The sequence below is a fragment of the Ixodes scapularis genome, unplaced genomic scaffold (genome assembly GCF_016920785.2).
Source record: "Ixodes scapularis isolate PalLabHiFi unplaced genomic scaffold, ASM1692078v2 PGA_scaffold5__190_contigs__length_132052651, whole genome shotgun sequence".
In the NCBI taxonomy this organism is placed as follows: domain Eukaryota; kingdom Metazoa; phylum Arthropoda; class Arachnida; order Ixodida; family Ixodidae; genus Ixodes; species Ixodes scapularis.
Window position 1 is genome coordinate 71,504,676 of NW_024609880.1, and position 14,594 is coordinate 71,519,269.

Genomic DNA, 14,594 nt, shown 5'->3' on the forward strand with positions numbered 1-14,594 from the left:
TCTCCAGCGTTCCCTCTGCTTAAGCGGAAAGAGGTGGGAGGAGCTTCCCGCTGAACTCTTGACCTGTCACCGACTGTATCATCCTATCTGTTACTTTTTTTAACGTAATGTATCGGAGCTTTCTTGTAAGGTTCCTGGTATTCTCAGAGCTATAGTGTGGGGTTACGTAAAGAAATGCCATATATGACTATAGCAAGAATCGGGCAAATAAGGACATACATCACCATATATCTAATGTGGTTAAATATGACCTTACTTGCCCTTTTGTATATATGGCTATATATCGCATTGCTGTACTCGATATATTGATCCTGCTCGTTGCACTTCACGTTCAGTTACCCTAAACAGAAATGTATTACTATAATCTTGCAGCGACACCGAGCTTTCTCTCTTTTTTTTTTTTGTCTTTTTTTTATCGAGGTACCAGTCTATGTATGAACGGCAACACTTATTTATATCAGGAAACTATCTATCCACCTAAGGTTCATCTTTATTATGTTTCATTTCACCTTAAGTTCCCACCTGAAGGCTATACATTCAAACACTAGCTAATATCAATCAGGCATGTTTCGGCAACACTACACTCGCCGCGGGACCGTTTACTGAAGCTATAAGTTCGCACCTGCAGTCTCCGCTGTGGTCAACACGCAGGAAATATTTTAAGTACAACAACCTCTTAAAAGCTAGTTCGCACATCACCGTTTTTTTGTTGTTTTTTTTACATTTTTATACGTTACATATAAAGAACGGCTCAGACACCTGCGTTTGACTGTGTTAAGACTGTTTGCGTCGAGCTGTTGTCATCGCAAAAATTACGACAAGCCAATGGGGAGGCGCATGTGTTGCCGGCCGGAATGCAGCACAACGTGGTCGACGCAACAGGAGATCGGTGGCCGAGTGTGCTAGTGCACACCAGAGCCGCATATAGAGAGACTCTGGTCAATGAGATGAAAGGCCAGAGCCAGGGCGTGCACGAGATGCAGATAGGAGGCTTGACATGCTCTATTGGCCGACCAGAAGCCGGAAATATTTTGCTAGCGGTAGTAGCGAGAAACACTTTTATTTAATGCGTAAGAGTTAAATGGTGTAACTCTCTATGGTGAAAAATATAGTGCACGTGATGCTTCGATTATGATCATGTAAAAATATGTCGGAATCAAATGTGCCGCTCTAACTTTTTTTTTTTTTCTGGAACGCAGTCAGATTGCTCGGACGTGGCTCAGACGGCATATTCCCGGCCCTCGGGTCCTGACGCATAGATCACGTAGATCGTTTTCCTAGATTTTGATTTCGCACGACCGTAATAGAAAAACTACGTGCACCATATTTTCAGTCACCAAGAGTTACTCCTACGCACTTATTAATTTTGTTTATTGCGACCACTGCCAGGATATAACCCGCGGCTTCTGGCTGGCCATGCTTGAATCTGCGAAGACGGCTTGGGACACGACCAACGCCGCTTTCGGCCAATGGCGTCTCCTCATTTGCCTCCTATACTTCCCAATGAATGGCCAAACTCTCTCTATGTAGGGCTCTGACCAATACCGCCAAGAAGACAAGGCCTGCTCATGACGTTTCGTTAGTAGATCCCCGACCCGCCGCAAGCGGCGAACACCCGAGGCTCGACGAGAGTATGACCCACGTACGGCCGCGACTGCTGAGCGCGAGCCAACGGCGTGAGCTGATAATGAGCTTCCACAGATCCATTGCAACGTGCACGCGACACTATCAAGATTTCCGGCCTTAGCAGCTTATTAATGTGAGCTCGTTCTGAGCATGACCACTGAAGTGGGCGATGGAGCCGATGATGTAGCAGACGATGGTGCTTATCCGGGCTAGCTAGGGGGCGCTGAGAGGATCTACTAGTGATGACGTTTAGAGGAGGAAACGCTAAGGCCTTGACTTGTAGGCGGTATTGCTCTGGCGCACACCAGCTCGCCGCACATGGGGCGAAAGCTCGCGCTGCGGAACCCAAGGATTCTGGGTTCAATCCCCACCCCTGCCCGTTTTCATCTGGATAAGAATCTTATCGGCGTGCGGTCATGTATCACTACTACGTCTGTAACGTTAATAACCCCTGGCTTGCGGTTTTACTGCACTGGCTAAATTGCTCATCTACAGCTGAGAGAGAAGTCGCCAGTTGGGGCAGACTAACTTTAGGCTGTACAATCATACACACAAAGACAAGCTTTTTTCGACGCGAAACATTCGTCTTTCGAATGTAGCGTGCCAGAATATCTACTTTTGGCATCCACGCCGTTGACACACTTGCAACCGAGTACGACCGAGAGAGACAATACCGGTTTTTAAGCATCTTGCGGCGGCGTACAACCTGTTCCGCAGCAGCGCATACGGTCCTCCGCCGTCACAAGAGGCTTAAAAACCGTTCTTGTCTCTCTCGGTCGTACTCGGTCGCAGGTGTGTGAACGGCGCTTAATATGAAGCACAGGTGTCGCGGTCAGTGGATTAGCCAGGTGGGAGTAAAGCGCCTTTATGTTTTAAAAGTAGGGCAACGTGCGTCGATACACGAGGCACGTGTAACGTGCAGCCCTTCGGAAAATCATGGCGGCACAGCCAAGCATTGAGCTAGATATAAGACGCCATGTTCTACCCAGAAGTGTCACGCGACACGTGTCCTTGAGCATCTTCTCAAAGATAAATGGCGCCACTTTTCCCAGGATATAGAGGCTTTAGGTGGGAGGCTTATAAGGTTTTACTCCCCCCACCCCCCACCCCGAAGAAAGCCAGGCCGACCCTATGGACGTTTCTCCTGTTTCCTATAAAATCATAGTCCACAAGTGCAAATAAATCACAGTAAAGCTAGCGCTTCCGCGCATTTGCAACAGCCAGAAAGTATGCATGCATAAAACACAAACACAGCAATGAACGCGCCATCATGCCCTTTAATGAAAATGTGCATAATATACACAAGAAGTTTAACCCCTGCGCCCCTCTCCATACCCCAAGTCATGGACATCCAGCCACCTCACCCCCCCCCCCCCCCCCCCCCCCGCCCTTCCCCCTCGTCCCCTCAAAACATTCCTGGCTACGCCAGTAGTCTCGGTGACTTCTGGCGTGAGCACTCGTAAACTTTTGTAACATAACGGAACATAACGTAAAGAAACGGGGCCGTGTGAACTAAAGTCACTGTATCCTGGGAAAGTACCACCATTGCCTTCCTTGCCTGCTATCTGGACACAAACAAACACTAACATACAGACGACAAAACCACGCAAAGGGTTTGGCTGGTCGGTGTCAGTTGCCATGGAAATCGCAGTTTCAGTTGATTCAAACCTCAGAAACTTTGAAAGGGTCGTTCCCAATCAGTCGCTCTAAGATGTCTATGGAGCGTCATCGTACTAAAAGCGTCTATCGCCAATAAAGGCTCCTTTGGAACTGTGTTTGCAATTAACCTATCAGTCATGCTTTTCTCCGCAGATCTTTTTTGCAAGATTAATGACCTTACGGATTTCAAGACAAGGAAATGAGTTTTAACGCCTCCAAGCAGAGACGCCGTATGTGGTGGCGGTACGAAGATGTACGCTTGTTTCTCTAGTGTGTGGATAGCAATCATACAAAGCTCCTTGATAAGCTCTCGTCTTACGGTGTTCGGGGCTCCTCTGTAGCCCTTGTTCATTCATACCTAGAGAAGCGTCAGTAATGTGTCTCAGTGAATAATTAAGCACCTTCTTTGCAACTACTGAAATCTGGTGTGCCGCAAGGCAGTATACTTGGCCTGCTGCTGTTCGATCTGTACATCAATGACAGTAAATATTTGCCATATATCACGTTTCATTATGTATGCCGTCGACACCAGTATTTTCCTGTCTGCGACGGATATTGATAAACTTTTTACAAACGGAAACAATGTCCTGGAGAACATTTTTTTTATGGTCGGAGGAAAAGGGTTTGAAGGTAAATGCTGCCAAATCGAAGGCTGTTGTTTTCAGACCTGTAAATGAGCGCATTCGTACTAGTTATGCTCTAGCCATTGGTAGCAGTCAGATTGAAATAGTAAGCTATCATAAAACGCTAGGTGTATTTTTTTTCAGAATTTATGCAGTGGGAGCATCACATAGAATACTTAGCGCACAAAATGGCAAACGTGGTTGGTATTATCGGTCACCGTAGGTCTTTATTGCCTAAGAATGTTAAAACTAAAGTTTATCAGGCTTTGTTTAGTTTGCAAATTAATTATTGCTACCTGGTATAGGGCACCATCACTAAAACAAATATCAGTAGAATAATGATTCTACAAAAAACGATGATACGTTTTATTGCGAATGTTTGCTATGATACCCATGCCGAACCAGTCTTTTCAAACCATAATGTTATGAAAGTCTCTTGTGTCTATGACTATCGTTTGTTGTCTTTGTATTTATTCTCATCCGCAGAGGTCATTGCTTTTTTATCCGTTCTACCAAATCTAACCAAACGCGAATTCGTCATCAATATCCGTCTCAAAGAGTTCTGAAATGCGTTTTATTTTCGCACCAACTATGTATTACAATTCCTTGTTAATAACCTGCCTGAACTGCTGAACAGATTCATTACAGATGGTGTTGATATTCATTGTGTAACAAAAAGCACTCTATGCTTATTTTGTTTAGATAGATATTCTTGCTTTCTTATGCTTTCATTTATAAACGATGTCACGCACCTACAAGGGCACCCGATCCTTTCAAGTCTCCTCATCAAGGCTTTTTGCCCGGTGTCCTCGGCACAATGTGGCGGAAATAAGTTCAATTCAATTCAAATATTGGTATACAATAGACGCCTCTATAAATTTATCCGTCGCAAGCAAACTTAGATTTTTCCATTTTGTTCAAAATGGAAAGGTCAAAATGAAAATGTTCATTCCATAAACCAAAATGACGAGCATACGGAGAGCTTGGCGCTTCTTTCCCAGATCCAGTGAGTTTAGTCCACACATCTCTGTATTAGCGCACTCAATTCAGTGCGTTGCGCTCCTTTGTAACCGCTTATGGCGATAGAACACACTGGCGCAATCTATCAGTGGCCATGCAACTGCGTATAACTAGACTGAAGTTTAGCAGTATTTTCGAGATAAAATCTGCGCACTGTCTATGAGAAATGGTCGCTTATTTGTTTATCTTACCGCTCAATTATACAAGGTATGCAACGATAAAAAAAAAAAAAAATATGGCCGAACTTTCGGAGAAGTATATGTTGCTTCCTGTTGGCCATTGTTCCTGCTTGTGTTTGAGAACCCGCAATGAGTAACGCGTAGTTTAAAAGTTCCACCGCCAACTGCAGTACCTCCAAAAGTGTACTTTTGCTGGATCCACAAGCCTTCCTAATCCCTCGAATGAAAAGAATACGCACTTCCTCGAAGAACAGACAAATCCGCAAGAAGTGTCGTGGGAGCATCTTCACGAGTATATTTACTAGATCCACCTGAGCCATATACCTGAGAAAAACTTAAAACATCCACTGGTAATAAAAAGGGGAAAAAATCTTTAATCTACAGTGACAAGACGAATAGAACATGTCCCGTATTTCGGCATCACATCCAATGCACTGTTTTCGTTCAAAAACAGGAACTGCACCATCGATGTACGGAGAAAATCCGAATACAATTAACCGTCTTTCGCCATTACTTCCAATACACCACTTTCGTTCACACACAGGAACTGCATACGGGAAACGCAAATGAGTTATTTAGGTAATAAGCGTCAATTCCATCCCCCCCCCCCCCCCCCACCCGCCACCCCTGACTATGCGGAGGGCAAGTTCGTCTGCTTCTTGCACAGGGGGTAGCGGTGACGTCAGAACGCCGAGCCCTGATTGGCTGATCGCGACCCCCTATCTGAGCGTCGTCCGCTCCTTTGCAACGTCGTCTGCTCGCAACGTCGTCCGCGTCTGTCTTACCTTTCCTGCGACTTTCGGAAGGCCAGCTTCACGAAACGATCTTACGCCAAAAATGTGAGTAAAAGACAAAACCTAAGAACAAATTCGTATTCACGAAACGAAATTTTCGTAAGTTTTGCGCAGGTGAATCTCCGACAGACGCAGGAAAGGTAAAGCAGCCATCGCTTACATAAAGCAGACGACGATAACTGCGTCAACCCGCCGACGCCGTTAAAGAATGAGGGGTCTCGCCGCACACGAAAGGAGGGAAAAAGTATTTGGGAGGGAACTTTCGGACACTAACTACCCTCACTCTCGGTTCTTAGCAAACAAACCTCGGCGCCTCGGGACACCTCGCCAGTGAGTCCTTTGACTCCCCTCCTTGATGCGCCTCTGCTAATTGTTAGACAAAAACAACGTACCGCTCAAGTTATTTCGTCTGCCCTCTCTGAAAGGCGAAGTCAAACTCGCTTGTAAAGTCGCAGGAAAGGTAAGACAGACGCAGACGACTTTGCGAGCAGACGACGTTGCAAAGGAGCAGACGACGCTGAGATAGGGGGTCGCGATCAGCCAATCAGGGCTCGGCGTTCTGACGACCCCGCTACTTCCTTTCTCAAGCGCAGAAGACGAAAATGAGCCCACTTGCGAGGCGTATAAAGAAGACCTTACAGAAGAGCCTTTCTGTGCTTCTTGCAACTTCCGCGCCCATTGAGCGTGTCTAAAAACACCAAAACTTGTTCATTTGTATCGAACTTCATGACTCCGCGAGACCACACCACACGGACCGCAGCACGCAGCCCGCAAAGCGCGGAGCACGAAAGCCCAGCATCACGCGACTCCAGCGAATCGAACCAGCTCCTGCGTCGCCTTTTGAAAAACGCACTGAGTACGGCGTACTCCGGCTTCAATTAAAAGGTTAAAAGGCGCGAACAAAACAGGACGAAAAAAGACACACGCACAACACGGACAGCCGCCGGTACTTTTAAACTACGCGTTACTCTTTGCGGGTTCTCAAAAACAAGCCGGAACAATGGCCAAACGGATGTTTTTTCGCGCCTTTTAACCTTTTAATCGATATTAACCAACTAGCCCCAACCAAAGTTTCCGGCTTCAAGTCTTCAACAGCTGTTTTCCCAGCGTACATGTGCATACTATCCAACATTGACACGCGGCTGCGCTGTGCATGTGCACGCAGAACTACAGGGACCATTGGGTTTCGAAAAATCCCCCTTTTTGACATCCTGTGCGTACTAACATTTACATCTTGGATATCTCCTGATACAAGAAGTTAAGCGGACACCACAGTGCGTTCTTCGGGGTCTCCACCCTAATTTAGCAGTAGGCAGGACTAGCGCAGCTCTCGATTGGTCTACTGTCCTCTCTGTCCTTGTTTTTTGCGCACTGCATTACGAAGTTGTATGAATGTACCAACTCGCCTGCATCACCACTTTGATTCGAATGTGTCGAGGAATTTATTATAATCTATCGCTGGGCCTGAAGGGCTATGTTCGGTATAAGGCCCTTGATGCAGGTACACACTAAACATTATAACATCCATAATCGTGTAAAAAGGGTGCAAGTTAGGAAAAACACCCTTCTTACACTTCATTTACACGATATTTGAATATCGGTGGGTGTAAAAAGGGTGTGCTGGTGTTTTTCATCCCTTCCACACCCTTTTTACGACCTCGCTTATTGCGATGGCGTCTGAAATCGTGTAAAAAGGGTGTATGGGCGAATTATACGCCCTGTACTAACACGGTGTGAAAGGGGCGTTATGGTGATGCCAGTCTAATACACCCATGATTTCATATCCGTTAATGCTTATTGCTTTGCTGAAACTGTTGCTGATGTACGGCGGTATAAACATCCGGTATAATTAATCGCTACACGAAGTCGCGTATGGTTAGGAAATGATGGAGTATAGTTTTCGCAACTCCGATCGAACTCCCCGTCCGACACGAGCCGAAAATTACGTGTCGCGTGTGCGTCAGTTTCATCAGTTCAACTTCGATTTAAAAACAAAACATCTCCACTCGCAAAAGATGAACGAAGACGTGTCAATATACAACCCAAAGAGCACACAGCATTGCGCCGATATAGGATCAAATATGAAAAATTGCGCCGTTACCATTTTGGTCCAGCCAATATCTGTGAAAAAAAGGATGGGTGGCGGCGACGCCATCCTGACATACCGTAGGCGATGCCGTTTTTGGTTGAGCGTCAAGATTCCCGCATGAATGGCCAACGCCGGCGAGGTATGTCTATTTCTTAACCGCCTAAAATCGGACGTTAAAAAAGAAAAGAAAAACAAGATGAAGCAAAACGGAATCTGCTTACTTTTAACCAGAGAAAGACCTCCTGCGCTGAACAGCTGAACAAACTATGGGCCGTGGCGCCCTCATTTCGTGTATTACAAACTCACCTGACTGGCCCTCGCACTACTTATAGCACCTTCACTGAGATTTTATTTTTGTGTGTAGTTCTGACGAAACAATTCCGCAAGACAATCGAAAGTGCCGAATTTAGGACACCCCGGCTAGAGTCATGATCCTTAGTTGACACCAAAATATCTAGCCTCCCGACGCTTTTTTTTCGTTTTTTGTTTCTTTTTTCGTACGGTTGAAATTGCATCTCTTGTTTCATGCGTTCGAATTTGTTTTGTGTTATTTATTTCGTGATTTCGCGGTCGGCATCAGAGCACGCACGCCACTGCGTGAAGCAAGTCCTGACGTGTCCCATTTTGCGACCCTCCTTGGGCAGCCCAGGTGGCTTATACAAAGCCGCAGAGGGAGATTAGCTGCTTTGTCCACCCCTCTTTGACCTCGTCTTCTGATAAGCCTCCACACCTTCTTTTGTGTCTTCGTGTGGCTGTGAGCGAGTGCGAAGGCCGATTCTAGCAAATCAGAGGGGTGGTGTGTAACACGTGACCGTTCTCCGTAGGACAGGGACGCTTGGACTATAATATGTCACGTGACTCGCTCCGACGCGCTGATGGGCTCACTGGGGCCGAAGTCTTTGCCATATTCCAAATTACGGTGAGTGTAGGGGCCACGTAGGTCCAGTTTCTAAAAAAGCTTCCGTCAGGCGTCAGTGTTCTTCTGTTTTTCGTGCGTTGCAGTCGCAGCCGTGGTTTTTCGTCTTGAACGGCCGGAATACGTTCATACTAATTTTTTGGTAATATTTGTGAATTTCGTCCGAGTCCATGGAATTATTGTGCTGTGTTTGTTGGACGCGTTTCGACAAAGAACTGCTCGTCGGCGCTCGTGAGACTTCCGCTGATTGTGATCGACCGCCTTCATCCTCGACATTGTGTTTGCGTAGTTTTGTGATGCCCTAGTCGGATTGTGCTTCTATCACAACAGAGAGCTGCTCATCGGCGACGGCGAGAGTTCCGGTGAATGTGAGCAACCGCCTTCATCCTGGACGTTGTGCTTGCGAATTTTTCTGTGGTGCCCGAACCGGATTATGCAACTATCACGGATTACATGAGATCGGTGTTTTATTTGTAAGTACTCTGCAAGCATGCTTCTGGTAGTAGTCCTGCTTCCGTCTCAATAGACCATTTTACTGTTTACAAGCATGAACTGCTGCTTACGCCTCAATCAACTCCCGGTCGTTCCGTCTCTGCCAGCCTGTCGAGTTTTGCCTACGTCAGCAGAGCTAGAAAGCTTTAAAGTAGGTTTAGGCGAAGGAAAGCCTTATTTAAAGTTTGAGTGCATTTATTTTAAGCCTCTGAGAATTTTGTAGCTTTGTCACAAAAACTTAACACTAGGTCACAAATGCCAGCATTTGAGGTTCGACATTGGTTTCTCGCGAATTCGCGAAAAAAGAAGATGAGGCCCATGCACGTTTTTTCTGGATTCAAAAAATAAAGTGTTTCACATGTTTCAATTTGTTAGCAATCATTTCTCCGTAAATACTTTTTGATGAAGTGCTGTGTTACACATTTAGTATAACTTCTTGTAGCTGAATGAAGTGAGAGCTACTGCGCAGGCGAGCTGGTGAAGGATCATGGTGAAAAAAACCCAAGACTAGGACAAAAAATCGGGACAACACAACACGTCTCAAGACATTTTGAGACAGTATTGTGTTTTCCCGATTTTTTTGTCACTAGTCTCGGGGTTTACCCACCATGCTCTTCTAGCTGCAGTACACGTTCTTGGTAGGGTGTACTGCTGCCATCACACCCTAATAAATAGGTGTAGAGCAGAATCACTCCTTTCTGTGTAGGGTGTAAGAGATTACACCGGTTTTTGAGGGAGTGAGCAATAACACCATTTTTCTAGGGCGTTTTTGTACACCAATAAGGGGGTGAGTTGTGACCCATGCAATTTACACCAATAAGGGCGTGAAAATGTTTAGTGTGTAAGGTCTCATTAAAAATGCCTAATTGACACTGGAATCGAAGTTAAACAAAAAAAAGTTCAGTCTATAAAAATATCACCTACTCAGATTAAATCTAACATTGGTTCACACTCGATTTCAGATCCGTACTGGATCCGACATTTTTCATTCCGTCGAATATATTTATGAAAACTCGGTCGGACTTTTTTTTTTTTCATATATACTTATATTGCAACGTTTCTGAGCCCCGACAATGAAATCACGTTTGAAGCACTTTCTGATACCGCAGAACCACCGAGTATCGGGACTGCAAAAAGTGTCTCGATTTTATTGCCAAATTTGGTGCCGGAAGCGCGAAGGTCTCATCTGAAAGCTCCAACAACTATAAATGAACTTCAAGCGAGGTTTTAGGAATATGAGTAAAGTAACTAATAAGGTGTCTGACACTCATGTAGGCATGAATTAGTGCTATGGTGTTTATTTTACACGTGCATTCATTCACTCAGGGAAGTTGTCACTGACCAGAGGACAGCAACGTATTATTCTGGATATATTTCTGTCGGACTGGAAGGAAAACTTTTTTTTTTACACCGAAGTTTGTGCTGCTGTCATCTTTACTTTCTGTTAGTACAGGGAGAAACATATCTAGAGCTTTCATAATTCTTCATAGCAGTAGGGGAACTGTCTTCAACAGCTCTATTGTTTGTGCGATGAAAAATTCAAAATTTCACTGTTAGAAACACATTTAGCAATAGACCCTTTCCGAAATTCAGTCTGGCCACTTTGATCACCATCATCATCGGAAAAATGGCATATGTGCCGTACTAATGGCGGCCTTCTGTTTACTGATGAACGAAGAAGTTGAAGATACTCCTTAGCAGATAATTCGAGGCTCATACATTCGTGACGTTAGCACGATGCGAAGCAGGAATCGGAAGCAAGATTTGCGTAAGCGTTCATTTCTAGCTCGGGCCAAGCCAATCTGTTGGTAGCAGCAAGGTTCTCCAAAGCCCCTTGATTTGTATAAATTTACCAAGCTGTGTACGTGAGTTGACGCTTCGTTCTGACTGGTTGCATCTTTGTTTCTGTCGTCACTGAAAGAGATTGAGAAGGAAATGTATTGTGAAGCGCACACTGTCGTTTGCCGTTGACTTGCCAAAGTGACGGTGCCCGATAAAATACGGCAGACTCCATCTTCATTGCCGCCATTAGTACGGCAAAAGTTAAACTGCCATTATAGCCGCCATATGTCACTGATTTTCGGGAAGGGTCTATTGCACGTTTTAAAAGCCTGTCCTTGCCGTAATAGTTTATGATTGTGTCATTTTAGATTTGTCATAAAACACTAGCCGGTAGAAATTAGGGCTCTAGTCATTCTAATTTTGTGGTGTGCTGTGACCTTTAGATTTCTTCCGACTTGCACTAACAGTGAGCGAGTGCCATGGCAGCCAGAAAATTTCGTGTAGCCAGAAGAATTTCTCTTGCAGCTTTTTTTTTCATATGATATATATATGTCTATCTATACGGGTTCACAAGATAGACTTGAAATATCTAGAACAAAGTTACGGAAACATAGGAGGCATGCTTTATCTGAAACGCTGCTTCAGATGTCAATACATGGAACTAGGGTGCCTTCTTGCCCCGCTTCGCTAAGGGTGGTGCCAAGTGCCCGTTCCCTTCTCTTGTATCCTCTCCCATAGTCATTTTGTAACCGCTACATTTCCACTGAAACGTGCGAGCAACATTGGAATTGTACGACTTGAGGCACCCCCAACCCCCCCCCCCCCTCCCCCAAACAACCCTGAGTATTCTCTTTCACGAACGGGCTGTAAACTTTCCTCGCTAGATGGCGCAACCTACTACCCATTACGAAGAATAGACCCACCACTATTTGTCCACCCATCCTGGACCAGAGGATGTGAAAAGGGATGTCGTGGCCGTAGCTACCGTGGCTGATGTGCGTCGCGTTGTTTACATCGTTTACTCGATCGCTTCGCGCTTCAATGCGGCGAGGCTGGCAAGGCAAGGGTGGGTTGCTTCCGTTGCTTCCAGGGAAACTCAAGCACGTACTGGAGAGGTCCATATCACATGAGCGAAAGACATTTTAGCGAACAGTCGCATTTGAGCGAATCGACGTTTTAGCGAATAACGGGGGCGCGCGTTAACCCATCCGCCGCGCTGCGCTTTGCGCCGCTTCGCGGCGACAGTCTGCGGCACCTCATTACAAAAATGTGAACCCATTAAGGCCCACCCGAAAACGCCGCTTCGCGGCGTCCGACTATTCGCTAAAGTGTCATTCGGTGAAACGTGGGCGTTCGCTAAAACGTCATTCGATCAAGTTAGTGCCTCCCCGCTCGCCCGGTGTCGTTCGACGTGTGTTCCTCAGTGTGGGTGCTTCGTCTTTTCTCGTGCGTGCCACAACATGTGCCTCCGCGTGTATCAATTACGTGCACAGTTAGCGACCAGCAACGTTCGTCGGCTTTAAGGCCCGTTCACACTTGCGACAGTCGCTGGAGCGACCAGCGACTAGCGACTGGTTTTTGGTCGCGGAGCGACCAAAACAGGTCGGTAGCGACCGATTTTGGGCAGTCGCTCCCTGACCGATTTCTCAAGTCGCAAAACCGAGTCGCTGGACGGCGGAGCCAAACAGAGTCTCGTCGGAAGTGATGTGTGCGTTTGTTTACATCCGGCACTGCTACCCGCGGAAAATAGCGACGCGCGCACGGCGGCGGTCTCTGGCGTGGAGTTCTCCGCGGAAGCTCTTATTAATGCTGTCAAAGACTATTTGGTCTTTGACAGCTTTCGGGGCAAAAAGCTGCAGGCCTAAAACGATATCGGCGACATTTTCGGCATGGCAGGTACGTACAATATCACGGTTGAGGGAGCGCACATATAGCCGTTGTTTTACGTTCCGAAGCACCATTACGTTTTCTTGTTTTTTCCTGCCGGCACCTTTGATAAAAAAAAAAACTTTCAGCCGGCTCGAAAAGGTGTTGATTACTATCCGTTAAGTTGGCAGCGAGCCTGGCGACTCGTCAGTCGCTCAATCAAGCGTGAACACTGGTGGTCGCCAGTCGCTTGTCGCTAGTCGCTCCAGCGACTGTCCCAAGTCGCAAGTGTGAACGGGCCATCTGATCGGCGACTCGAAATAGTTCGACGGAGATCGGCTCGTCCGATGTCGTTCGATGTGTGTTCCACAATGTGGGTGCTTCGTCTTCTCTCGTGCGTGCCCCAACATGTGCCTCAGCGTGCGTCAATTCCTTTTTATTTTGATGTATTTCGAATCATTGATACAGGTAAGTCGAGCACGCACAGCGCGTATAACTAGGTTCCCTGCATGCTCTTTGAGCGCGAGTACTTCGGGTAGTTCCGCTCGTGCACAGACCTGCGTGGCAGTGTTTATCTGTGCCACTGTGGCGCCTTTTTTTCTTTCTTGTTTGTAACCCTGATTAGTGCTTAGTTTGTATTCGGCATGTCTTCTAAGATGTGCCTGGGTGCGTATTCGGTGCGTGTGTCGATATGTGTTCTGGCGGAGTGCTGTGCTCTTTATTGAATGATTAGTACACACTTTCGAAAGGTCAGTGGCCCAAACTATCATCCGTGCGAAGGTCCACTCACTTGCGAACGACAAACAAGGAAAGTGGAAGAAGCTGCACAGGGAAACATATATTACTTTTTGGACCATGACTGCCGAGTTCAGCAGATTTTCGGATGCCTATTCACGGTGCATATTAACAATGTAAAGACTCTGACTGTCTTACAGGAAAAAAGAAGCACACTTCTCACTTCTGGAAACGCTCTAACCCATTGACTTCAGAAGCACTCCCTGTGCGGTTTTTTGTGTGTTTATTCCTATTTGTCAAGATTTTTTGTTACATTAACTTACTTAAATTTCTTTTAGGGTTTCCGAGGTTACTGCTGTTCCTCACCCCTCATTCCTGTTCAAAAAAAGGTTCCTCCAAAAGTTTAATGGCTGGTGAAAGTGCTGCGTGTCATCGACTTTGCTAAACGTTTTAGCGGTGTGGAGGAGCTGGTCGACGCAGATCACTGCGGAGAGTCCACTTGAAATCACGTGTTTGGCAATGGTTCTTTTGTGCAGGCTACAGAGAACAGGCTCTCCAAACAAATTTGTGTTTCAGCCCTCTCAGTAAATAGGCACAGCATTGTTTCTTTCTGAGCTTTTTCTTTATTTTCTATGTGACAAACCCTTGTCAGAAGCAGTGACAATTTAGTTGCTTACTGAGTCTTAAGTAGTTTGCATCCGTTACAGAGGCTTTTTTCAGATCACTGCAATTTCCAAAGCAAAAACAGTGTATCTTTAATTATTTACAGTGTATCAGGTAACATAAGCAGACATCGGGCTAACCGAGTTGCCT